Source organism: Ictidomys tridecemlineatus, chromosome 10 (genome assembly GCF_052094955.1).
Source record: "Ictidomys tridecemlineatus isolate mIctTri1 chromosome 10, mIctTri1.hap1, whole genome shotgun sequence".
In the NCBI taxonomy this organism is placed as follows: domain Eukaryota; kingdom Metazoa; phylum Chordata; class Mammalia; order Rodentia; family Sciuridae; genus Ictidomys; species Ictidomys tridecemlineatus.
Window position 1 is genome coordinate 20,932,299 of NC_135486.1, and position 25,178 is coordinate 20,957,476.

General features: G+C 34.0%; 1 protein-coding gene and 1 long non-coding RNA gene across 3 annotated transcripts in view; one reads left to right on the forward strand and one right to left on the reverse strand.

Annotated features, from left to right (window-relative positions):
* The window catches only part of Brinp3 (BMP/retinoic acid inducible neural specific 3), a 358,134-nt gene extending 355,733 nt beyond the window's left edge, over positions 1 to 2,401 (reverse strand). The window contains exon 1 of the mRNA XM_005319679.4: positions 1,177 to 2,401. The gene's annotated coding sequence lies outside the window, so the exon portion shown is untranslated. The remainder of the gene's footprint in view (positions 1 to 1,176) is intronic.
* LOC110597613 (uncharacterized) lies at positions 1,956 to 5,163 on the forward strand. 2 transcript variants are annotated; one of them, XR_002483354.3, is made up of 3 exons: positions 1,956 to 2,392; positions 2,765 to 2,863; positions 4,089 to 5,163. It is a non-coding gene; the product is annotated as an uncharacterized LOC110597613 (long non-coding RNA). The 2 variants fall into 2 exon arrangements; XR_002483355.3 differs by having other exon boundaries at positions 1,959 to 2,392; positions 2,770 to 2,863.
* Positions 5,164 to 25,178: the final 20,015 nt, after the last annotated feature.

Genomic DNA, 25,178 nt, shown 5'->3' on the forward strand with positions numbered 1-25,178 from the left:
AAAAAGCAGGGGGGGCGGGGGAGGGGGGGAGAAGGAAAAGCTTGAACAATAGGTTCTCACCTCTATCCATCCCAATGTTGCAGAAACCAGAAACTTGTCCTCATGGGGATGAGGGTGACAGGTGACAGGGTTCACAGAGGAAACCCTTAGAATGTGTTAGAGACTACTGACACATGCAGGTTTGGCATTGGATGAGCTTACCAATATATGAAGTAAAAGCAAACATTTTAATGTTTCTGAACAGAACTATACTGGGGCGGGGGGTGATGCTCTTGTCAGTTAAGCTCCTAGAACTATTCAGTGGGTAAAGCAATGACCATATTACATACTTATTAAAAATTGAGGGTGGAGGTGGGCAAGTGTGAAGAGTGAGGCAATTAAATTTTTCATGTAAGATCAGTCCCTGAATTTTAATTTTTTAGAACCAAAATAAATAATGCTTTCTTCAGATTTCTCTCTTCCTGTGATGTGAGCACTCCCTGTTCAATTAACTGTTCACCAGCTAATTCACAAAATCAGAAATGCACAGCCAAATACTATGCCTGAATTGAAATACAATGCCCCAAATAATGTGTTCATATGTGATTTGGATGTTGTAAGAAAAAAAATGGTGCCCTCGAAACTCCCACTCCTCCTCTGACCACATAGTGGCATGTTAGTTCTTACGGTTCTGCTAAATTCATAAATACACACTTTATAAAAAGTCCTCCCTCAGACATGCAATTGCTTACTATGAGATGAACACTCACTGACCTAAACAACCTTCTGAAGATCACAGGGAGTAGTGAACTATCCCAAACCCTGTAATACTCAGATCTCTCTTAGATAAACATAAAATTCCAACCTATCAAATGGCACAAGAATGTGCGTCCAGAAGGGTTAATGGGGGAGGGATAAATATCCATGTAACATGTAATGCAAATGATAACAGAAGCCAAAAAAAGAAAGAAAGAATGTAAGACATATTAGGGTAGCTCTTTACATGGATTACATCTTAGCAGTTAACTGCAATCAGCATACTAACTAATGCATATGGTCAGATAGATCTTAAAATAGTTCTTAAAATTAGCACAAAAGAAAAAAAAATTAAGAAAAGGAGAAAGAACACCTTAAAGAGCCTTAATTAAAATAACACTAATAATAACTTACTAATATCATATAAAGAGAATAACTTACCAGAGGAAATTTCAGGAAGCAAGATGACTGTAAGAAAAATACTTCCAAGATTCAAGCAGATACTCCATGGTCTTCCAAATCAAGGTAAATTAGTGAGCTGCTGGATGGTAGGACTTTGAAATAATCAGCAGTTTCTGGTGGCATGTAACCAAGTGAAAACCAGTTACAAAGAGAGCCACAAACCCCCAAGGAAAGGAAGCAAGATGTGAAAGAGGAGCTTTGTGTGTGTTTGTGTGTGTGTGTGTGTGTGTGTGTGTGTGTGTGTGTGTAAGGGAGAAGTGAGGGGGTGCTCACACTTAGGCAAAGTGAAAATTTATAGACGGCACATCCCCATACAGTGGAGAAAAACAGAAGCTGTGTAACCTTAGAGAACAGGAGGTGGAACACAGATAAATCTGCAAAGAGAAGTAAAAAGATGTGTTGAAGTCAAGGAGATAAAGAGAGAACTAGTGAGCAAGGCTGTAGTCATCCTGATAGATATAGCAGCAAGAATGATTTAGGCTGCTGGGGAGGATCCAATGAGAATTCAAGAGGGCACTGCTTCCGAAATCCTGTTCTGATCTTCCCACTCTCAGTTCTTTAAGAGTTACCTGCGCTGGGAGCTTTATTATCAGGATTAATAGTATTCCATCAGTACATTTCGCAAGGATTTCCCTTGAACTCTTTCACTTGCCGCAACTGAGGGAGGCGTAGTGAGGCTGCCCGACACAACCAGCACCCCAAATAAAACACTACGGATCAGTCACACTGTGATAACCAAATCATCAGCGATTTGCATTGGCCGGGTGGGGGATGTGGGGGCGGGTATCCAAGGGCTGAAGATGGGGATGAAGCCGAGTCTCTGGGCGCTCTCCGGGGCGCTGCTCTTTAGAGGCTCAGGCAAGGGGACTGGGAATCCTGGTTAGATGAGGCAGCGGCGGCGGCGGCAGCCCTCCCGGGTCCCACTTCCGTGGCGAATCCTCCTGCCTGGGACTCCAGGCAAGTGACTTGCATCAGAAGTCTCAGCTCCAAAGGCTTTGCTTTAAGCAGCTGGAGCTTTGACCGTTCGAGGGCCATCCCTGGGGGAGCAAGTGGCAGCCTGAGAGGCGTCCGCCTCCCCTCTGATTTCCTGCACAGTTACCGAGGGGTAGTGTGCTATAAATGGCTTTGCTGTCGAATGCATTATCTTGCCATTTTCATGTCCCGATACTGCATAAACAATCACCTGATCGATCGGGTAAGATTAGCTTTATTCTTTCTCCCTTTTCCTCTCCTGGTCCCACTACCTCTCCTAAGCATAACCCCCCCCCCCCCGCCCTCTCCTGGTCTTTTCTCCTCTTGGAAACCCACTTCGCCTAGGGAATTGCCTGTGTGACCGAGAGGCTGGTAATTCTGTTTGTAGATGATTTATATTTTGGGGTGGAATGAATCCCCCTCCCCACGCAGAGTACTCTCCCTAGAGAGGGTCCTCCCCCACTCCACGGGTTCGCTCTCGGAGCTGGGATCTGTATAAAGAGCGCTGTGGGAGTCTTCTGCCCTCTGCTCTAGCTGGGTCTTCCTCCGACCGAAGCTTAAGAATTATTCTCTCTCTCTCTTTTTTTTTTTTTAGAATAGGAGGGAAAGGTAGAGTGGAAATTGATTTCTTGCAGAGACTGAGTCGCCGGATGATAGAGGGAATAAACATTTGCCCTGGATAGAAATGTTCTTGGTAAGTAATCTTATTTTCTGCAGTTGAAAAGGAAACACATTGCTTGTCACGGCCCCATCCCCCACTCCATTCATTTATTTGTTCTCTGTATGTAAATCACGAGCTGGGTCAGTGGAAATTTTCTTTTCCTCTTTCCTAGGAGAGTGGTAGAATGTAAGGGTGAATTTGAAGTAGGGATTTTTAAGGAGTCAATAGAAACGCTTTAAGGTCCTTCTTATCCTACATTAAAAACGCAAAGGCAGGCAAAGCAGATCCTTGTTTGCTTGCTAAAGGGATATTTAAGGATCTCCCTTAATTCCTGCTAAGTCTTTTTCCTTTCTGAAAATAAAATAGTTTTGAGTTAGTAGCCCCGTATTTATGCTTTTAGTATACTTTGATCATATTCTAAAATATATTATTCTTTCAGTAACAGTAATGAAGAGTATTTTTTCATATTTTGCAGGTAAGTTAAAACTACAGAAATCTCTTCATAAATGTGCAACGTGGATCTAATCCTTATACCAATTACGAACTAGTAATATCCCAAGTGGCTATTTGCATGTTGTGATAATACTATAAATTCATAAAGCCCTATGGTTTTCCATGAGTCTATAGCACCCCCAGCCTGTACATGCTCATAGTGTGAAGAGTGGGTATGTTTAGGAGAGGGAAGAAACCAAACAGCTTTTGATTGTGCTTATAGATCACTAAGTGTGAAGAGTAACAAGTCTTGTAAATTGTGTGAACTTGGTTTTCAAGTGTAAGCTGACCATTCTGGATGTGAAAAATTAAGAGGCTTCTTCCAAGAAAAATCACTGCAATTTTGAATTAATATATCCTTACCAGTAACATTTTACATTAATTTTACATTAAATACATTAATTTTTTCCTTTATTGTTGTCAGTCCCACTATGACCCTTTATCCTCAAGTTTTAATAATAAGGGATAAGTTAAGTGGTGCAAAATTGATTCCTGATGCAAACAGGATGACCTGAATCTTATAAAAATATATGCTAGTAAAATTCCATTGATAAAGTTTCATTTTAGTAATCAATATTCTAGAAGTCACTAATATAAAATGCCAGAAGGAAGATAGATAAGTGGCATTTTACAAAACCAAGGGAAAATATACATGTGCTCAAGGACCTGCAGTTTTTATTACTATCACAATTGTAAAGGGAAAATATTTCAATAAGGACATGTTGATATAACATTTTTTCTATTCATTTTTTCTTCCTTTCTGCAGGCTATATTCCATCCTTAATGATGTCGTAGAACAGAAGTTTTTCTTCAGTTGACTCATTTTACCATAAGGATGGATGGCTTCTGTGTGTTTCTGCTTTACAGAGAATGACAAATGTTGCTAAGAGGCTCTGAGGTCCACCTAAAGAGGATCAATATCCTGAATTACATTCATTTCAAATAAACCTTATCAATTCTGATACATAGAAAATGTACTTTTCATATAAGACCTCAATATACTGCCTAACTCTACTTGACCTAATTTGCTATTCAAAGAAATCCAACATGACTTAAATTAGAAAAAATGTTAACTTTGATTTTTTTTATATAAAAAACAAATGTAAGACTGCTATTCTTAAATATTTGGGGCAAAAGAACCACATAAGAAAAATACTAATTTTATAATCTACAGTTCCTAAACTTTAAAAAATAGTTTGTAGCATTTAAAGTTTTATTAAACAATTTAAGTATTTAAGCATTATATTAAATAATATGTTTACACTTAATCAACTCCAAAATAGCTGCCTTTTATCTTCTGAACAAATCTGGTTTGTACTTGCACTGCTCTCAAAAATTACACATTTCTGCTTTATGTTGAGATTATTTTATCCTAAATGATCAAAATGCACATCTGCATTTGGTAATTTAGTACATTTTACATGATTGGTAACATTTTTTTTTGCTATCCTGGTAGCTTCTTTTACATGTGTGAGTAAAAACTAATATATTTTTTACCTATTAACTCACTGCAATTTCTAATTGATAGCAACATTCAAGAAATATTAGGGCTGTGGATATAGCTCAGTGGAATAATTTGTCCTTAGCCATGAGTCAGGCCCTGGGTTTGATCCCCAGTACAGCCAAAACAAAAGAAAGAAAGACATATTGTATTACAGAAATTGTGATGTGATTTGCTCATGAAGCAAGATGTCCATATACTTAATATTTTTAATTTTAAATCTAATTTTTAACAAAAGTGATATGAGTCAATTTAGATTGTCCTTTGCATACAAAAGACCCTTATACATGACCCACAGTTATTTATATATAATTTACCTCATTAAAAATATTGAAATTTACTTTCTTTGTTATGTGCTTATTTTCTTTCTAGAGCTTTCTATTTGAAAGTATATAAGATTTATTAAGTACCTATGTTTGTAGACATCTTTACTTCTTACATTATAAAATGAATATGCTAAAAAGCATTTGAAGCTCAAGGAAAGTATGCTAGAACTTGAAAACTAGATGTTAAACAATTAGTGTAATCATACACCAAACTGTAACCAACAATCTTTAAGTAGAGTTCTCCTAACTTCTTAGTTACTGAACATTCTAAATCAAATTATTATTAGTTGCTAAGAAAAGCACTATTTGAGACTGAGATAAGGAGTAAGAGAAAGAATGAAAAAGTAATATATCCAGCCTTCTTAGAGTTTTATTGTTGATAAACTAATACTCTTCATGTAGAAAGTTATTTCCCTGCTGTATTTTGTCCCCTACAGCCCATTCGCCACACCACTGCCCTCAGAAGATTGGGCAGTATTTTACAATATAATACTGATTTCTCAAGAAATGGCCTAAGTGTTCCTCTTGTATATGCATTGAGTTGCTCCACAGAATATCTTCCCTACTCAATATGAACTTTAGATAATTCCAACCACCTGTAATTATATTCCATCATATCACCTCACTGTTCTACTTCTTAAGTTCCCTGCAGTGTAGAAAGTAGGATTATTTAATGAGCTACATACATATCATCAGATATTGAATTAGACCCCAACATATTTATGAAACCACACACACACACACACACACACACACACACACACACACATACACACACACAGTGAAAGACAGAGACTAGGACAATGTCTTGTGGCGGAAACATTATATGATATTAAAAAGTTCATGTTCTATTAATAAAAACAGCCATTAAAAGTTATTTAGTTTTCTGGAGTGCTTGGAGCCATAATAGTTTTCATATATATATATATATATATATATATATATATATATATATATATATATATATATATATATAATTAAAGAATGGCAAACCTAAAGGCAAACACTAACACCAAAATCCATTTGGCAGTTTTTGTTCCTACATTAAACAATATAAGAACAGAGGAATCAATTTAATCATTTTTAAATGTCTGTAGTGTGTTCTTATAAATTTACAATTTTTGAACTAACCTAAAAAGTTATTGTTTTATGAAAGCACTAATGCTTTATAGAAGCATTTCTGGGAGCATTTAAGTAGTGTTTGCACGACTGAGTGTATTTTGTGTGCTTAATAGTAACTTTTCACACATGTAATGAAGTACATAGCTTTACCCATTTTGAAGCACTCACTGTCAACTACTGGTTCAATGAAGAATAAAATATAATTATAGTTTTTCCATATTTGATCTCAACTCCCTCACTTTATATTCTAGCTATCTAGCACAGAACTCTACATAGAGCAGAAGCTTTATAAACATTTAATGGATGAAACTAAGTACTTTTTCCCTCTTTAACATGACCTTTTTTTTTTTTTTTTTTTTTTTTTTTTGGTACTAGGGATTGAACCGATGCTTCTTTACAACTGAGCTGCATCCCCAGCCCTTTTCTATGTGGCTGAGCTTGGCCTCAAACTTGTGATCCTCCTGTCTTTGCCTCCTGAGTCACTGGGATTACAGGCATGCACCTTGTACCTGGCCTCTCTTTAACATTCTCAACAAAGCTTGTTATATGTAAATTTATCCAATTATTTAAAAATAGTGTTATTAAATAATAGCATTATTCAAGATATTTTCAGAGAATTTTGCATATGTTTGATCACATAAACCAAATCAAGTTAAAAACAATGGCCCTTTGCTTAAGATTCTATATTTTATAAATACTTTACTGATATTAATTTGATCCTCTCACAATGTTTACTTGAAAATGAGAGACGTGTTATAAGGAAACTGAAGAAGAGTTATGATTTTTTTCTTAGTCTGCTTGTTTAGGTTCCTACAATAAAATACCATAGATGAGGTGGCTTAAACGAAAGACATTTGTTTTTTATCTAGAGGATAAGAATTCCAAGATCAAGGGCCAGCAGATTTGTTTCATGTTGAGGGCCTGCTTTCTGTTTTATGGTTGTAGACTTCTCATTTTCATTATGTTCTCACATAGCCTGTCCTATGTATGTGAAAGTGAAGAGGAAGAGAAGAAGGAGTGGGGGGGGCAGAAAGAGTGAGAGATCTCTCTTAAGGGCCCTGATGCAATCCAGGGGGTCTCTCCCTCAAGATCTACTTTATAGCTAATTATCTGCATAAGCCCACACCTCAAAATACCATCACATTGGGAAATAAAAATTCAACATATGCATATGGGGGAGGTAAACAATCAGTCTAAAAAAAAAATTACTAAAAGATGATCCGAGTTCCTTTTATTCACCATACCCTCCTTTGTCGAAGGAAGAAAGAGGGATGAAAATATCAAGGAAGAGGGATAAAAATAACAAACATTGTTTGTTTTAATGAATTTGTTAATTTCAAAAAGTTATATAAATTATTCATGTGTTAATTTTTTACAAGTGAAATGCATTCAGATAAGAATGAAATGTTTGCAGTGTTATGAGCTAAATTATAAAACTAATAATATTTTTCCATTCAAGGTTTTTGGAATTAAGTTTTCTTATGTTGATAAAGATTAGTTTATTAATTATTTTACTACCAAAATGTAATAATTTGTATAGCAATAAAATATATTCCTTGCATATCGAGATATGGATTTATGAGTATAAATTGGCATGTACATACTCACACAATATTTGAAGAAACATAAAAAATTGAAAATATTCAAGGAATTAATAGCAAACAACTTTCCCAAAATCCTTTCTTATATATGAATTTCTGTGATTAACCAGTATGGATGTAGTAGGAATAATAATGACTTCCATAGTGCCCATGCCTAATTACCTAAATTTGTGACTGTTTTACCTTTTATAGCAAAAGGGATTTTGTAAAGGTTATAATATTAAGCACCTGGGGATGATATGACTACCATAGATTATTTGTGTGTAACTACTGTAATCATAAATAAGCTTCCAAGACAGAGACAGAGGATAAGAAACAGAGTTGTGAGGACAAACACATTGGTTTCATGACCTAAGAACTGAGTTAATTCTTCTAAATTGGTTACTCAAGAGATAGATAGAAACAAGAGTAGGGAGGATTAAACATAGCACTAATTTCCAGAAACAAGCAAATAAACTAAGGGTATATAATACAGCATAATTTCATTTGCTTAGACTGTATTACTTAGCATACAGTCTTACACATACTAGCATCAACACATACTGATATAGTGATAGGTGTAACATATTAATGTAGGTGTGAGAAAGTGGGCAATGTTCCTAAATTTGAAGACTTTGTGAAAAGTACTAACCGTAATATGAAGAAAAAAAATGCTAAGGACAAAATTATTACGTACAAAAGCTGTTGACAATTAGAATGATATTAAAAGAAGTTTGATATTTAAAATGAAACCACAGAAGAATGACAGGGAGTGGGACAATTTTTTATTTCCATGAAGAGATTGATATGAAGAAATTTGATATTTTTCTCCCTACATTTTATACAGTATAGCACTCAAGAAGAGAAACTGAACATTTACTTAATTAGGATGCATCATTAATTTTAGTGTCTCATGAACTCTGAGGGACTTTCACCTCTATAATGAAAATAAAGAGAAACTAAATTACTTGATTGTCTATCCTCTTGGTATCTCTCAGTCTCTCTAATGTGTGTACTTTCTATTCAGAAGAAATATAGACCTTGTAGGAGTATGAAAAACAATCCTTCACATTGATCATGGAGCTCTGGCTCTGAAGATAAAATATGAATTTATAGACAAAAGTAATTTTAAAAGACTATATAACATGAATTCATTTCATATTTGTGAAAAGAGAATGAGTCTAAAAGTCAATTCAACAAATATTTATTGAGCATTTATTCAACAATCTTTCATTGATAGTATTTTATGTAAACAGCAAGATTTTAAATGTTATAAGGATATAAAAATAAGTAAGTTACAGTCTTTATGTCCTAGTTGGAGGATAAGGGGTGTAAGCTGATAAATATAAAGGTATTTTTTACTCCATCCTATATTTCATCCACATCATCAATCATACTTTTATTACAAAGAAAAACAAATGTATTGATTGTCATCTATAGGCCAACCACTTCCAAGAATAATGTCCTGCATAAAACCAAGAGAAAAGATCATGAATATCTAACAAATATTACCAAGAAGAAAACAACAACAGTGAAAGAAAATATTAAACCTAGAATTAAATTTTATATAATTTAAATTTATAATTTATTATAATTTATAATTATAATTAAATTTATATAGTACTACTTCATTTTGCTTAGGCTTAAGATCTCTTCAATACATCTAGCATACTTCACTCATTAGCATTTCTTACTAGCTCCTGTAACCATGTAAGTTAGCTTGAGCTTTTTGGCAAGAAAAATTTGCTTAGAGTTCAAGAGGCAGCAATTGAGTAGGATGCATATTTTAGACCACATAAATTAAATGTTGCCATTTCAACTCCTTAAAAGAAAATTTAGTTTAATGCTTAAGTTCAGTTGACTACACAGAACATGTGTGGTGATCTGAATCACAGTGATGCAGGACCAGTAGCCTTTCATCTCTTGACCCAAGCCTCCATGAAGTCCTTATGTTTTTTTGTATGCATTTGGTAAATGGGAGAAAAAGAGATTGTGAAGGTCACTTAAGAGACTTTGTGGACCAGATCTAGAAGTGGCCCAATCACTTCTATTTACACTCTGTTGACTGGAACATGTCTCACTTGAAAGAATACTATAAAGTGGAATCATGCTTTGCATATAAGAAAATATGCAATAAGCTGCATGGATAGCAATATGCTGCATTGGTAGCCTCAGACTAAATCATTCTTATACATGACTAAAGCATCAGGCAGCACAGTTAATGTAGGCTGGGAGATTTAACTTCACTTTTGTGAAAGAATCAACTCAGGAAATTTGGTAAGTTGTGCTCCTTGCCAGTAACTAAAAGGGACAGTGTACATAATTAGTTTTTAATAAATATTTTTAAATGAATGAATATTTATGGCCATTGAGTGTTCCATGAAATTTTACTGTGTCCAAATGTGACATTCAACTGGATGTCTATGTGCAAAAAATAATAATAATAATAAGCAAATACAATAAATAAATAAATTAGAAATTGAAGACAAAAAATTAACCAAAAATGTATCACTGATTTACATATAAAAGTAGATAAAACAATATAGATGACCCTGAGTATTGAGATGAAGTTTTGATTCAATACAAAAAGAATAATTCATGAAAGAAAATAATTAGTCAAACTTTATTTAAAATTAAATTTCAGTTCTCTAAGTGACACTTTAAGTGTCCAAATTTCTCCTTCAGGCTGGTCCTCCCCTTTGAATTTTCCAGTCTATCAAACTTATTTACTAACAACTTCACTAGAAAGTATCATAGCCATCCTAGTTTTAATATGTCACAAAATTCAGCTGCTATTCCTCAATCCATTCCCAACTTGTTCCACCTCCATTATTCCCTAGCTCAATTAATGAAAACTCATCTTTGCTGATGATCAGGAAAAATAAAACTCTGCAGTTATTTTTGCTTCTGTCAGGGCTCTTACCAGATTGATCAATGAATGCTCTTGATGCTAACTACAAAATACACCTTGCATCTGGCTACTTCTCACTACTTTCATTGCTAACATAGTCGTCCAAGTCACTGTTATCGCTCACCACGTTTATTTCAATAATCTCTTTGTTAGTCTGTTCTGCCTATCTCTTCATCTCTCTTTCAATCCTTAACCCAGAAAACAATATAATCCTGTTAAACTAATCTTGTAATTCCTCTGGTCAAAATGTACAATGGGATCCCATTTATGTAGAAAAAACACCAGTGTTTACCTTGACTCTCAAGGACCTAAAACATTTAATTATTATTATTATTACTCCATAGTTTATAACTGCATCCTCCTAGTCACTCTTTTTTCTTCCAATGACCTGGGCCTTTTAACAGAAATAAACTCCTTTTTTGAAGCCATCAAGTTGAGAGAAATTTCTATTTTACATTTGTAAAGTCCTAGGTCTCATTGGATCTCCAAATGCTATTTGGTATGTTCTCCCTCTGGAAGTATTGGTCCAGCAGAAACAAGGTAGTACAATTTCAGGATACTTTCCTTCTAAAATACCATACTATAATTTTTACTGTACTGTTGATAGTACCTGTTGAGAGTTTTCTTCCAAAATTTCAGGAGAAAAGCATATGAGAAAACTCTGTCTTTAGATTTTTAGTCATTGTGTTTCACACCCAACTTTCATTTTGCCCCCCTCTTCTTCTCTGTAATTTTTTGCCTTGGACTACAAGGACTTTTATTAACTTTCTGTAAGTAAACAAACTGCCCTCATATTCAATGTTCTAAACACACTAGTAAAAATCCTCTATAATAGAAGTTTTCTATTAGAATTAAAAGACTCTTCTGTGAATCCACTGAGATGTGCCTCCCAGAGAGAACTTTTAACAATTAATTTTATTTTAAGTTCTAGCTTTTACAAACAAAGTGTACCTTCATAAGTTGGAAATGAAGAAACATTAGTTCTGACATTGTTTACCCCTATTGGGAGAACAGCAAATTATCCCCACCCATTACAATGTCCAAATATTACCCAAGTGCATTAAACCAAAGATAAACTTAAGTAAACATTTACAAGAAAGAGAAACATGAAGTGATTAGTTTGAATCCATCTATCTGCAAGAATATATTTATTTACTTCAGTACAAAATAATTTAGTACAAGAATATATTTATTTTAGCACAAATATTCCAACTTGGAATTCTTTATTCTTCTTCCCATTATGCTATTTAATGTGCAATGCTTAATATGTGACTCAGAACAATTTCTGCCCACAAGAGCCAAATGTCACCACTCCAACACTTGTTCAGAATATTTACTTCACTAAATATCTGCTTCCATAATTTATTTTCTTAAAAATCACATCTCAAATTGTGTCTGAATTTGGGGCATATTTCACATATCTCTATTACAAAAGGGAAGCAAAAGAAGAAAGTTAAACCTGAGGCTGGAATTTTCTTAAGTATGTAAATAAGGTGCAGGGAAGCCACAATACATTGAAACTATCTAAGGATTTGTGTATAGGTTCTATAATTGGAATGTTATAACTTTCATAGTCAATAGGAAGATGAAGGTAAAAATTTAAATAAATAAATAAATGACTAAAAATCTAAGGAAAAAGTTTTCTCATATATTTTTCTTCTGGAATTCTAGAAGAAAACTCTCAACAGATAGTTGATTAGGACTAACATGCAGATGTGTTTGAAAGAGGTTTGCATTGTAATGGTCTTATTTTTCCCTTTGTCACATAAATTCTTTTAGTTTTTCTTCAACTTTCAAATCAAATATTCAAGTAAGAAATATTCACAATCATTTTCTAGTTTAATTATTCACTTTGAGAAATTCTAGGAAGAATTATAATTGAGCTAATGTAACTGTTCATGCTTTTGCCCACATTATTGTATAATAACATATTAAAACACATAATTAAATACTTTAAATTATGAGGACAAGCCCTTTTAATCTAGATTGTTGAAGAAAATATCTAAAAAGTTTAAAGTAAGAACATTTTCTTAAGTATTATAAATTTGCATTAATAATATTTAAAATACCATGCTTTATATGTACATGTATTATATTTCCTCAATATATTTGCATTGTGTTAGTCAACTTTTTGTAGCCAAAATACCTTCTTAACAACTTAAGCAGGAATGATTTATTTTGTCTCACAGTTTTGAAGGTTTTAGTCCTGAGCAGACGGATCCATTGCTTTGGGACTGAAGTGAGGCAAAACATCATGGTGGAAAAGCATGGTGGAGGACTTTCATTCCTGCCAAGATAGCCAAGAAGCAAAGAGAGAGTTGAAAGAGCCAGGCAAAGGGAATGTCCTTCCAGAACATGTCCCCAATGGACTTACTTCCTCCAACTATAGTTTCCATCACCTATAGTTTCTACCACCTTCCAGTAGCTAGCTCCTTCAGCTACCAATGGATTAATCCATTGATGAGGTCAGATCCCTCAAAATTCAATTACTTTCCCAAAGCCCCACCTTGAAACATTGAAGACCATGTCCTCAAGATCTCAAAGTAGATTCTGGGGAGACCATGAGGATGCTAACAAAAATGCGTACCTTCTCAGAAATCAATTGATATTCCTTAGACACATGACATGAAGAATTTTAATGACAACATTGGCAGCTCCCAAAATTTCACAGATAAGTTAAATAATATATGTATTACATTTCTTCCCTTTTTTGTATTTTGTTTATATGTAACAGAAAAACAGAAATATAATCACTTAAAAGCAGAAAAGATACTGCAAGTAATGAATCTTAAAACATAGTAATAATCCTGCATATGCCACATATTAACAAATTTTAATGATCTCCTTATTGATAGGATATGTAATAAAGTTCTTCCTAAATATTCTCAGTAAAAAATTCTGCCTATTGGACTAGGGATGTAGCCCAGTGGTAAGGTGATTGCCTACCCTGCACAGGCCCTGAGTTCCACAAAACCACAACATAAAGTACCACAAAAATAAATAAATAAGTATAATCAAATCAAATCAAATAAAAAGTATCTATTATAGAAACAGTCTGTTCATATGCAAATAGTTAATACATTGTGTTGTTGCTTTAGAATTCAGGAAAATCTTTTATTTTTTATGTTATATGTAAATGTTGCCATAATGAAATGTTTAATATAGGTCATTTATATTCTAGGTATACAAATAGAGTCTTCACACATTATCATGATACTGCAAGGATCATTAATAACATGAGTAATAATTCTGGTAGCCCTCAATATTCAAAGTTGGAATACATCTTTTTATATATTTCTGAAACTATAAAGTACAAATTATTAGAAGTCAGAAAATATCTTAGTGTGTTAGTCTATTTCAGACGCCACAACAAAATACCGTATATTGGATGGCTTAAACAAAATAAAAATTCTGGAGACTGTAATGTCCAAGATATAGGCTACAGGCTTGCTTTATGCTTACATGTTAGAGAGAGAGCTCTGATGTATTTGTTTTTGTTTTTTTCTTTTCATATGAGGGCATGGTTCTATTTGATTAGAAGTTGAGCTTTGTGACCTTATTTAATCAGCTTTTGAAAGCCTTATCTCCAATATAGTCAGTTAGGGAGCTAGAACTCAACATATAAGTCTTATGGAGACATGCATTTCATAGTATAGAGTCTCCCCCCAAATAATTTACCTGAATAATACTAACTCATCTTTAAAGTCAGTCTTTGATTCCATTACAACATCACTATAGAATTTCACCACCTACTTTCTGCCTTATCAGACACAGTAATGATCATATGCAGAGATTCTCAAAAGAGAGTGCTTAGGAAATAAACTGGAAAAAGTCAAACTTTTTATTATATTCCAATCTGAGGAAAACATACACAAAAAGACACAGGGTATTCAATCAGTCAAGAAATCCCACAAGGACATGTAGGGACAAAAATCAGGGACAGTCCCAATTGAGCTGCTCTGAAATATTTTCTGCCATATAGGAATTAGTAAACATTAATTCTTAATATATGTATTCTTATTTTTTGACTATATTCTGTATCCATAAAAATTTTTAAAAATCTCTCATGTAGGTACTATAATGAACAGAGTTGCCATTTTTAATACTGGTTGCTAATTGTCTGGAACCTATTCCTATGGGGATGTATGCTCCCCTTAACGATACTGATTCAGGCTCAGGTAAGCTACAGAAATGTGCTTTTCCCAAAAAAGGATATGTTTTAGGTTCCATAATCAGGTGTACACACCTAGCAATTTAAACCTCCAGCTAGAAACACAATCACAGAATAAGGGGTTTATTCCTGTGATAGCAGCAGACACAGCAATATCTCATTTGCACTTCCAGGAGCAGCAGCAGCAGCAGCACCTGCAATGCCTGCAACCACACCCATCATCCTGTGTCGTAGAGGTATCTGAGGTGAGAGGGCATCATCATGTCAGTGTTCTCACCACATGAGCTCTGTGGCATGATTTTAATCTTTGATTTGGTCATTTTGTTTCTTTATTCTTGTTTTCTGAGCCTAGTTCTATGGCCACATTAAATAATCCTTTAATGAGCTAATAAAAGTAATTTGAATAAACTCACTCTTCAGCTTCAATAAACCATACTTGTTTCTATTGCCTATTCATAGAAAACCTATTTACAAGTAACTAAGAAATGTATCATACCATCCCAGACCTCTCTTCTGAGCTTCTGATTAATGCAGGTAATGGCCATGCAATATATCCTATTAAGAGAATGTCACAAAGAAGTCCAAATCAATAAACTCAAAACTGAACTCACCATTGTTTTGGCTCAATCCATAATTGTTTTTCAGTATTCCCAATTTAAGTGATTGGTACCACCATAAATACATCCAACTGGGTAAATCAACTTTGAAGAACTTTCTTACCCCTCTCCCATATTTCATCATCAGTAAGTACTTATAACACCATCAATGATAACTCAACTCTGATTACTTCTTTCTCGGTGAATCCCAATATTCCTTGCATCAGCTAGAATTAATTATTTTTTAAATATGGGTTTTCATTATTGATTACCTTTATTTATTTATTCATATGCAGTGCTGGGAATTGAACCCAGTGCCTCACACATGCTAGGCAAGCAGTCTAATACTAAGCTACAACCCCAGTCCCTTGCTGTCATTATTTTTCCTTGTAATATTTAAAGCAAATATATCCAGATATATTTTCAAATCTCATATAACATACCCCTACTTATGACTCTCTGATCTTAGAATAATTTTCACCATTATTAAAATTAATTCTCAGTTCCTTTACATGATTTATAAATCACATAGCCTGGCCCAACCCTGGTCTCCAGCTACTAGTTTTATTAAATATTGATTTCTTTACTTAAGACACACTTCTATTCTTTTCTTTCTTCCATGCTTTCCACCTCCTTCATGTCTTTTACACTTATTATTTGTCTGCCTGGAACAAGATATCTCTCAGCTGTAGTAGCTTGATTTTTACTTAGCTGTCATATCATAGGTTACATTCCATTCTCTGGTGGAAATCTGATATTCCCAACCAAGCAGAATTTTTACTGTAGTCCTAAGATTTGTAACTATGGTAGTAAGATTTCATGAAGCAATCATTCACCAACTATTTATCATATAAGAAAATGAATTAGGTTTTCAAGTTAATGTAAATCTGTAAATGAGTTACCTACTCTTAGATATTAATATTCTAATATAGAAGATCAATGTACCCATGGTAAGACAAATATAATCAAATAAATAAGAAATGTTCTCCAAATATCTGTAAATATTAAGGGGAAAAAACCAACAAGGCACAATAATACTATTGCTATTGATATTGTCAACTCCTTAAGTGTTCTCAAAGAATATTGCATAGTTTATTCTTACACTTCTCTCACAAATTTGGGACTGTGGCACTACGTATCTCATAAAGGCAAATGATCAGTATGCTGAATGCTAGACTCCTTTGGAAAGAGTGATACTGTGATAGGACCTGCAGCAGGTATGATGCCACTTTCAAGCAGAGAGATATCAATCCTTCACTTGCATGATTCTCTGAGCTACTTGAGTAGTAATGTGTGTCCCCTCAGTGTGATGAGGGTCACAAATTTAAAGTTGTTTTTCTCAGTATTTTGTAATAGTGTTTAAAAACTAACACAGAAAATTTGTATTGAGAAGTATTGTATTTGCTGTGACTATTCCTGACCGTGTGATTTAGAAGACTTTGGAATGAGTTTGTTGAAGGAGCTTGGAAAGATTTGGAGATGCGGGCTAGAAAAGTCCTAGAATATTTTAAGTGAAGCTTAATTGATGATTTCTGTGGGAGCTTAGAAAACCCAAATGCTGACAGGAATCTGGGTAGTAAAGACTGCTCATGAGGTTTCAAGTGGGAGTAAGGACTGTACTAGGAATTGGAGTAGAAGCCCTATGTATTGCATTCTGGCAAAGAACTTTCTATATTTCTCCATACCCTGAGAATTTTGAGGCTGATTTTAACAATGATAGACTAATTTTTATAATAGAAAATTTCAAGTCTGCACAACATTCAGTATGTGGCATTGCTAGCTGCTTCTATCAAGGTTTGCAATGAGAATTGGGAGCAAAAAGCAGAGGAAAAAGGTTTGAAAAAATTCTTGTTAAGCCAATAAAAACAAGGCTGGTGTAATGTTTGGGCTATGGAAGATGTGGTTGCCGAAAGGATTAATACCATTAAAAAGAAGTCTGGTACTTTGCCACCAGGATGTTAGCAAACATAACTTGAGGGTATCTCAGGAATAAGCCCCCACCCAAGTCAGGCTCCATGATATAAAGTATAAACTCCTTTGAAAAATCTTTTTTGACAAGAGAGCATCTAGGTGCCCTGCTCCCATAGGGCTGCCTTAGAAGTTGTTGTTTCTTGAGCCCGGTTCACTATGTTTAGTCATCCCAGCATGCAGAGGCTGCTGCAGCCATAACCCAAGGGGTCCCAGATATTACTCCTGCTGTGACAGACTTTGGTATTGTCCAAGTGATGCAGATTTTGCATAAAGAATTCAAGAGAACTGGGGTCACAAGGGGTTTCCTCTGAGATTTCAAAGGAAAGGCATGGAGGACAGGTAGTGTATGGAGGAATCACTGTCGACAGCTCCAGCCAGTTTGTGAAATTGGAGTGAAAAGGAAGCTGCAATAGAGATGCCAGAAAGAGATGCCAGGAAGATTAAACCAACTGGACTCAAGGACTGAAACTACTGCAGGGTTCTCCACCTGTAAATGCTGTAGATAACTGTGTCTGTGGTATAAGTTGGGGGAGACCTCTTGCTTGCTGTTTTTCCACTGAGAAGACTACTACTTGGCTCAGAGTTGATCTTGCAAAATAGAAGGGCAGACATGGTGTATTTACTTCTCTTATCTACATATAATCTTATATCTCTGTGCTCTGCAAGATCTTTGCCACATACCCACTATTCTGATGCTCTTCCTTAAATACCCTGTGAAACAGCTGTTCTATTTTTATTGTTGTTGTTGTTGGTGGTAGTCATTTGTTCTTGAGTCAAGTGTGCTAGGCACCTCTAGACAGCCATCCTTGCCTTTTCTTATATATTTCTTTCACTTAATTTTTGTATATAGTGTATGGTAATAAAAACATATACTGATATACTATAGATTTATTTTAAACTGTTAAATTTTTCATGAGTTTAGTGCCACTCTAGGTGACATTTAAATTTTTTTGGTTTCTAGTGTTTCATTATTTATCTTAGTGTTACTCTAAGTGGCATTTAAAATTTTTGATTTTCAGTGTTTCATTATTTATATATAGCAGTATCATTGATTTTTGTGTTTTACTCCGTAGCCTGTAATGTTATGAAACTATTAATTCTATTACATTTTTTGTAGAATTATCAGTATTTTCTCCATATACAATATATTATCTCTGAATAGTAAGCTTTATTTCTTGCTTTTCTATTTGTAAATCTTTATTTTTCTTGTCTTATTGTACAATTCATGATTTCTAGTCCTATCTTCAGTACTATACAGAAATTGTAAGAGCAGTCATTTTTGACTTGTTGCCAGTCTTAGAAAAATGTTGTTAGTTGTTAGCAATAGAATTTTCATAATGACAGATCGAGGTGAAGATTTCATATTGCTATAGTACCAGGAGATTATACTATAATATGATGCCCAATTGGATCAAGTGATTTTCTATATCTATTTATATGTTACATGATTTCTCCTATATTCTTTTATTCCCTACATTCTCTTTTTATAGTGATTTACACTTATTTTCAAATATTAAACTACTTATTCCAAGAATAAGAATCTGTGGATTATAGATTGTCATTATTTTTGTTACTTTTTTTTTTTTACATTTCTGGATTCTCTTTATTAAAACCCTATTAAAGTTTTGCATCTATATCCATAATGGATATCAGATGTCTGTAATTTTATTAGTATCAGGATGTTATGGTTTAGATATGAGGGGTCCCTCAAAAACTCATTTGTGACACAATGCAAGATAGTTTAAAGGTGAAATGATTGTGTTATGAGAACTTTCAGCTAATCTGTGATTTAATTCACTTGAATGGATTAACTGGGTAGTAACTGTAGATAGGCAGTGTGTGGCTGGAGGAGGCGGGTCACTGGGAGCATGACTTTGGGGTTTATATTTTATCCCTGCAAGCAAATCTCTCTCTTTGTTTCTTAGTGCCCATGTCCTGAGCTGTTCCTCTACCACAGTCTTCCATAAAGATGGTCTGTCTTATCTCTGGCCCAGAGCAATGGAGTTTGCCATCTATGGACTGAGAACTCTGAAACTGAGCCACAAATAAATTTTTCTTCCTTTAAAATTGTTTTTGTTGGGGGCTGGGGATATGGTTCAAGTGGTAGCATGCTCGCCTGGCATGTGTGCGGCTCAGGTTCTATCCTCAGCACCATATACAAAGATGTTGTGTCCGCCGAAAACTAAAAAAAAAAAAAAAAAAATAAGTGAATATTAAAAAAAATTCTCTCTCTCTCTTTAAAAGAAAATTGTTTTTGTTGGATCTTTTGGTCATAGCAGTGAAAAGGCTGACTAAAATACAGAATAATATCATCTTGCTATGTAATGTTCAGTCCTTTGCCCTTCACTAACAACAATCCCTTATGATATTTTGAGCACCATATGGTATTTATCATTGATTTTTCTTGTATCATGGCATTCTTTTTGCTGAAATGCCCTCACTTATTTTTCCCTTGGCTTATTTGTAGATACTATGAAACTTTTCTTAATCTTTCCCATTCAAGATCATCTCAAAGTCTGTATTCTTTTTTATATTTCACCGCTCTCTCTTGCTATCATTGCCCATGTGACTGTTTGTGCCTACTCTAACTCACTAGTACCTGAGATCTTGAGAGTATGGAATAGAACCTGCCGCAGTCCGGCTGCAGCAAACTGGGGGGGGGGGGTGACGAACAACTTGAGTAGATTGATACAGCAGGAGTGGGAGCCCTTTATTGTAGGACAGGAGGGGTATTTATACATTCCACACAGCTTATCTAGTTAACATAAACTAGATACAGCAGTCAACCAATAAGGAATCTCCACACTTAATAGCTCTCTGGTGTTACTTCACAAACCACTCCCTCTGCAAAATGCCAGGCGGCCATCCAGACTTGTTTACAGACCTTAACATTAACCACTCCCTCTGGCAAAATGCCAGGCGCCATCCAGACTTGTTTACAGACTCTAACAAGAACCTATTCATGGTTATATAAGCAGTGGGGCAAGAAGATGGTGTTGGAAATGAATAAATAAATGCAAAACTTGGGAGTTACATTTTTTATGGGGATTGGCAGGAGAATTTAATTCAATATAAATCTAAAAAAATTCTTTCTTTCTTTCTCTCTTCTTCTTTTCTAATCCTGAGGATTGAACCCAGCTTCTTGAACAAGCTAAGCATGCACTTTACCATTGAGTTATACCTTCAGCCTCACAAATCTTAAGACTGTTTTCAATTATAAAGAATATCAAAATTTATCTGGTAAGCACATGTGGAAATGACATTAATATGACTTCAGGATGTTAAAATGCTTCTGATATGTTAATTGTGTTGTTCACATAAATGTACAATTATATTTTAAATTTATTTGACCCAAACACTTATGAAATTCTTGTTGTAACATTTTCTACAGGAATTTCAATGTCTAAAATAATTTTGTTATTATAAACTATAGTTTCTATCATCTGAAAATTTTCTATAACCTATTTAGAATAACATTATTATAAAAGTTATACTTGTTATTTATTATTGCTTTTAAACTTTATTTTCTTGCTTTAAAATATGAATTATTAAATTGTACGTTAATTTTTTTTGATAACTTCATTACTCAAAACAAGAATTGATTCAGATTTATTTTATACCACATATTATGTTATTTGAGAATATTAATCTCTATTTTTTTTTGCAATCATAAGAAAATTTCCTATTAACTTTAATATTCTTTTCTATTTATTTTCTTCTCAAAATTATATTAGGCTAAACTCCAAAGAACCTTTTAAAATAGTTTTTTCTTTCTTCCCTGCTGTGCTTCTCAATTTTTTCCTGTATTTTTCATAAAATGTATTCTGATCCTTGTGCATGTAACAAAATGTGACTTACTGATTGCCAACCCCAGAGTTTTCTGTCAGTCTTGATTCTGCTCAATTTAACTGTGGTCTTGCACACAGTCAATCACAATGTTCTTGTCACTTGACTTCACGGGGTAGCAGTGTTTCTCATCTTGCATCTCATCTTTCCAATCATCTTTTTTTTGCCCATGTAGCAAAGACACTTCCTAAGATTCCTAATATGCCACTTAGAGTATACAATTAATGGCCAGAGTTGGTTGAAGCACTGTGGGGTCTCCTCACTCTCTGCTGTGTCTCCTGAGTTTATCACCTATGAAGGATTTAATAGTAATAGATGCACACAGAGTCTTATAAAGAGAAAGAATGTATCATTTAATCATAATAGGTTTCTTTATAAATGTCCCATGTTCCAAATTCTGGATTTTTGTTCTTGAAGCAGATAACAGTTATTATTTCATGATACTTCTTATATCTTAAAAGTTTAGTGTGAAGACTAGAAAGTCCTTAAATTAGCAAACTTTTTAAGGTAAATAAATATCAAACATAAACTATGATAATATAACTAATACATTTATCTTGTATATGATAAGGCAATGATTTTTTATACATTCAAGACTGATATAATAAGAAATTGTACAAAGATAGTCAAAGAACATGGAACAAAAAAATACAGCAAGATACTATATATTTTCTTATTTTATAAAACATTATCTGTACAAATGCACTCTCCTATTTACAAATTGGTCCTTTAAGTGAAATAGATCATTTTACCCTACAATAGTTCAGTTTATTCATCCAATATCTCAGAATTTGTCCAGGAAATTTTTAGCAACTTAAGTGATTCAAATGTTACAATATAAAACATTTTGTAAAAGTCAGTTGAATAATTTAAGGCCCTGAGGTATCTGGGTTTAGCAGGGTTGAAAATGCTTTGAGGAATATAAAAGGGTAATTCAATCAACTCTTTTAAGGCATTGGCTATATTGACCTGTCTTGTACAACTTTCTTTTCAACTTATGTTTGAGAAACTTAATGTGAGGTTTATTTATGAAGTAGAAAGGATTGAGTATAGATATCTGGACAATCAAGTATAAAAGACGATTCTTCCAATTATCAGTTGCATGACTTAGTCATTGAATGTTATGTGCGTGGTGTTGAGATGTATAATGAATACAAGAATAATTGAAATATAAAATTAACCTTTCAATGGACTATGTGTGATTTATTATTGCAATATTCTAGTAGAGGGAAAAAATCTAAGGAATTCTCTTCCTCTGCAACATCCAACCCTGGATTAGACACAATAGTGAGATCACGAAAAAATGGTTGAAGTGAGACCTTCATGGTAAGACCAAAGTTTAGTAACTAGAAGCAGAGGCAGAAACTAGGGGAAATAAGTGCTTTGAATCTGGCATCTTATAAAGTGGAATAAGAGCCCTAAGAAAAAGGAAGCTGTTGAAGAAGTGGGTCACTACAAGCAAACATCCTGGAACAGCAGGAGTCCAAAAAGGCAGATCTTTCCTGGACATAGAACATTGCAGCATGTATTGAAAGACTTGAGCAACACTAGCATAGAGAGCTTGAACCTGAAACTCCCTCTGATACCTACCTGGATCCTGTTTGGGAGCACATTGTGGTTGCTGGAGTTAGCTAAAGAGAATTATTTCGGCAGGAAGAGTCAGACATGCTCCCACAGATTAAAAAGCCTTGTAATTAAAAATATCATCCACACAAAGAGGCAATAAACATAAGAAAACATAAGGAAAAAAATGTTGCCCAATTGCACTAGTAAACATCCATAAATATTTACAGTGACACTTTGTAAAAAAAAAAAAAAAGAAAAAAAGAAACACCATTAAGAATGGATTTTGCCAAAACAATTGAAAAATAAATAGTGATCAATTATATAACAATGAAAATTAACCTACATACATCCATCAACATGACTGAACATTACCAATGTACCAGTGTAATACTGTGAGTAGTGAAGACTTCTCTCAGCAACTCAGACTTGATAATCAGACAAAAGCTCCTGCTGAGAACCGCTAGAAAAATTTCATAAACAGTTATAATCATCTGCTTGAGAACCTCTAAGAACTAAAGTAGAAATTATAAGGATACAATTCACAAAACATAAAATCAAATAAATAAATAAAATGAAAGTGAGCCTAATATTTGGGATCTCTTCTCTGTAAAAGTATGTGCCAATTCTAGATTAAGACAGAGATAACCTGAGAAACTTCCCAGAGATTTTACATCATTAAAGTCTTTGGGAGTAAAAAACTAGAATTTCAGAGTCTACCACAAAAGGAGAAAGAGAGAGAAGGAAAGAGTAAAGGAGAAGAGGAAGATAAAGGAGGAGAAGGAGAAAGAGAAAAAAAAATGAATCTGATAAAACTACTGAGCCAGAGTAAATGATCAATCATGACATATACACTTAATTAAAAATATCCTCCACACAAAGAGACAATAAACATTTGACCAACAGAGTCTGAAATGTCTTCTCTAGCAACAGGAAATGCCAACAAATGAAAGCTTGAAAATGCAGATAAAATAAAGGACAATTGAAACAGAAACAAGTGAATCAATATATATTGGTTGTGAAAATTATAACTATGTTTGCTTATTTTGGATGTGTATAAAAATAAAAACCAAGAATATATAAGTTATGATGGGAATAAATAGTTAACACATTCTAAGACATTTTCATTTGCTAGGGAAATAAAATTACAATTAGATATTAGAATTTTTTTCTCTATTTTGGTAATATGTTTCTAAGGAAAATCTATAAATATGGGAGAATTGAGTTACAGAATTATAAAATATGATCCTTATTATTTTATAATTTTCTGAAAGTGGTAGTATTTTTTTTCATAACAAGTAAACTGATACTTGAGCTAGTCATCTCTAGAATGAAAAAGTGTTCAAGGATAAGAAAGAAAGAAAACCTATGGCTATTGCCATTGAAGGATGTATTTACTTAGTTCACTAGAACCCTGCAGCTCAAATACATAATTTTATCTACTTCCCTTAAGTGCTAGAATTACATGACAATTTCTGATGTTTCACTTTCTGAAGTTGTCGAATTGCTTTCAAATTAATAATAATATTTTGATTTTACTTAACAAGTTTCTTGGAATATTTATATGTTTATATTATAAGTTTTTTTGTGGAACTTCATCTTATCTTCATTTGTAAGTAATTTAAGACATACAACAATCATAAGATGGTACAGGAGTTTACACAAAACATGTATTCCTTTTTTTTTGGAGTTAATCTTTTTTTTATTTATTTTTTATTAGTTGTTCAAAACATTACAAAGCTCATGACATATCATCTTTCATACATTTGATTCAAGTGGGTTATGAACTCCCATTTTTACCCCAAATACAAGTTGCAGAATCACATCAGTTACACATCCACATTTTTACATAATACCATGTTAGTGACTGTTGTATTCTGCTACCTTTCCTATCCCCTACTATCCCCCCTCCCCTTCCCTCTCATCTTCCCTCTCTACCCCATCTGCTGTTATTCAATTCTCTCCCTTGTTTTTTTCCCCTTTCCCCTCACAAACTTTTATATGTAATTTTGTGTAACAATGAGGGTCTCCTTCCACTTCCACACAGTTTCCCTTCTCTCTCCCTTTCTCTCCCCCCACTCGTCTCTGTTTAATGTTAAGCTTTTCCTCCTGCTCTTCCTCCCTGTTCTGTTCTTAGTTGCTCTCTTTATATCAAAGAAGACATTTTGCATTTGTTTTTTAAGGATTGGCTAGCTTCACTTAGCATAATCTGCTCTAATACCATCCATTTCCCTGCAAAATCCATGATTTTGTCATTTTTTAGTGCTGC